The sequence below is a fragment of the Drosophila rhopaloa genome, unplaced genomic scaffold (assembly GCF_018152115.1).
Source record: "Drosophila rhopaloa isolate 14029-0021.01 unplaced genomic scaffold, ASM1815211v1 contig_171, whole genome shotgun sequence".
In the NCBI taxonomy this organism is placed as follows: domain Eukaryota; kingdom Metazoa; phylum Arthropoda; class Insecta; order Diptera; family Drosophilidae; genus Drosophila; species Drosophila rhopaloa.
The window spans coordinates 189,596-192,439 of record NW_025335052.1 but is presented as its reverse complement, the minus strand read 5'-3'; the positions used below and the strand labels follow the sequence as shown (position 1 = coordinate 192,439).

Below are 2,844 nucleotides of genomic sequence, written 5' to 3'. Positions count from 1 at the left end.
TTCAACGGATCTATATAGATTTTATTGGTCCATTCCCAAGAACCCGGAACGGGAATATAGGTATATTAATTCTCTTAGACCATTTTTCCAAATTTACTTGGCTAAAGCCCGTTAAAAAGTTTACATCGAAGGTAGTGATCGATTACTTAAAAGACGATATTTTTACGTGTTTCAGAACTTTTGAGGTTTTGGTTTGTGATAATGGCGATCAGTTTAAAAGCCAGGACTTCGCACCCTCTACATCAAAGCATGGAATTCAACATACGTTCACATTTGCGTAGCGGATTAATTGTTCGATTAATGCCGCCCTGAGGTCATATATTCGATCAGATTAAATATTGTGGGATATTTATATTGGAAGTATTAAATCTGCATTGAGAAATGGTATTCACCAATCAATTGGGGAGTCCCCATACTATGTAGTCTTTGGCCAGCACATGCTGACTCAAGGAAAAATTATAAATTACTGCGAAATATCCAGATGTTAAGAGAAGGATCAGCAAATATCTGTAGATCAGACGAATTTTCGAGAATCCGAGCTGATATAGCCAAACGATTGACCAAAGCATACGAGAAGAATCGAAACGACTATGATTTACGGTCACGACATCGATTTTTTGAAGTGGGTCAGGAAGTCATAAAAAGCAATTTTGTTTTAAGCAACCAGGCTAAGCATATTAATGCCAAATTAGCTCCTGTTGGAATTAAAGCCAGAATAAAAGAGAAGCGAGGCCAGTCGCTATACTTGCTCGAAGACAACAACGGGAAGGTGTTAGGAGTCTTCCATGCCAAGGATCTTTGGTAAGGTACCCTTTTTCAGCTTTCATCACCTTTAATATCAGGTCGATAAAACCAGTGGTGTGAGGGTACGCATATGATATGAGTTAAATAATAAAATAAATTTCAGTATCTTTATATAAAATTAAATTGATAAAATAAATCGATTAAATAAGACAATGTCAGTTCGCGCTCAACAAACGATCTGGCACCTCAATCGCCTGTCAGATAAAGTACGGCAACCCTGCACTCTGACAACCGCATTTCCGCTCATTCCAATTGTTCTATTGCGATTAAGCTCTCACGAAATCAACACTTATTAAGAGAACCAAGTGCGATCCAAAGACCCACCACGTGGAAAATACTCATCAGTACCACAGGGTATCAAAGTGAAGTCAGTGACGTAGCAGTCGAGGAATAGCACCCGTGCGTGCGCACCGAATTTTGAAGCTCTGTGTGTCTGTGCTAAAACTCCAGGTGAGCCGGCCGAAATATCGTCCGCGAGGGGTTAATAATATCAGTGTTTTAGGTTAAAACCCTGCGATCGTCTGGGTAGTGCCAGGGAAAGCCTTGGTAGGCAACGATTTGCAGTCGGCGACCCAAAACTTTCGTCGCAAGGAGCACGCCACGCCGCGGAATTTGCTGGCGGCGGCCGCAAGTCCCGGTGGCAGCGGAGGCGGCGCATATCTGATTCCTTATTGGTCAGGCATATAGGAAATACCCACCTAGATCAGTCCCTAAACGTGCGCGGAACCGGACCAGGCTCAGACCAACGGTCGGCGAGGAGTCCAGGTGACAACCGGCAACGTGTGCGTGATTGGGGCCGCAGAGTATCAGGAGTCGGGTTAAAACCTTGGGTAATAGGAGCCTAAATGAGAACATAACCTCATTTTTCTGCGCTGAGCCAAAGTGCGCCGAATCGTATGGCATCTAACATCGTGAGAACATAACCTCAACGCGACCAAGTAAAAGGCACCCTCGACTCTCTCGGCAGCAGTCATCTCGAGATTAACTACAACAACAATGGAATTCGCGAATGGAAGCAGTGCCCGTATCAGCACATTTAATTAAGTAGAATTTAATTCATAAAATTTAGTTTTAATTTCCTTTGAATCGAAGCAATACTCATACTCCTTTTTTCCATAGAGCATTAATCATTTATTGGCCTCATGTACATCGAGATCACCTAATATAATTTGAATTTATCCACGCTCATCAAATCATACAGCACTCCAGCCTACAGGCCTGCGGACTTCGAGGGATTGGTTCGTGAGTACACATATAAACTCGATCAGCTAATCTATGCCTCTATAAAAAGAAACGTATGAATATTAGCTTCATGAAAGCGATAGTTTGCTAGTTGTCAGTGCCGAGCGCACTTATTAATTACATTTCTTTATATGATAGTACCTTTTAATTAACTTTTTGCTTCTTTTGATATTCACACATTATTTAATTAGTAATTAGATTTGACAAGTAAACTTTAATCACTTAGGATTACGAGCGATTAGGAGTAGGGCTTAGGTTTAAGTTGGATGTAAGGATAAGAAGAAAAAACATGAATTATACAGTAATTAAGTAATTTGAGTGTGAAATGAAGCACGATTAAAATGAAGTAAAGTTATATTTTATGGGCACCTGAGCTGAACGATTTCACTGTATAAGGGTAAGGGCAACCACAATTAGAATGTCTTTACAGGAAGGGCGGGCCAAGCTGAAGAACAATTCCACCTCAGTTCTTCAATAACAAGGTCTCCTGTCTCATTTTCATATTGGTTTAAAGTGACTGTATCCCCTCCCTAAGTTCCCAACTCTGTCTACAAATTTTATTGTGTGGCGGTGATGCTGATTAGGAAGTAACCCAAACCCCTGGCCTCATCCCTGAGCTAGGCCGATCCCGTAGGCAGAGTATGCAACCAATCGGTATCCACTTCACCGTGTTCGTCACAACTGCGACAGAAATTATATAATTTTTTTTTTAGGAGAGTAGTTTATTATCAGAAAAAAATAGTTTTTATTTTTTTAAAAAAGCTTTTGGACAAGGAAATACTTAATAAAAAAAATTAT

General features: G+C 40.6%; 1 long non-coding RNA gene across 1 annotated transcript; it reads left to right on the top strand.

Moving 5' to 3' along the window:
• Nucleotides 1–1,105: 1,105 nt before the first annotated feature.
• LOC123037549 lies at nt 1,106–2,419 on the top strand. Its single transcript, XR_006417544.1, has 2 exons — nt 1,106–1,254; nt 1,307–2,419. It is a non-coding gene; the product is annotated as an uncharacterized LOC123037549 (long non-coding RNA).
• Nucleotides 2,420–2,844: the final 425 nt, after the last annotated feature.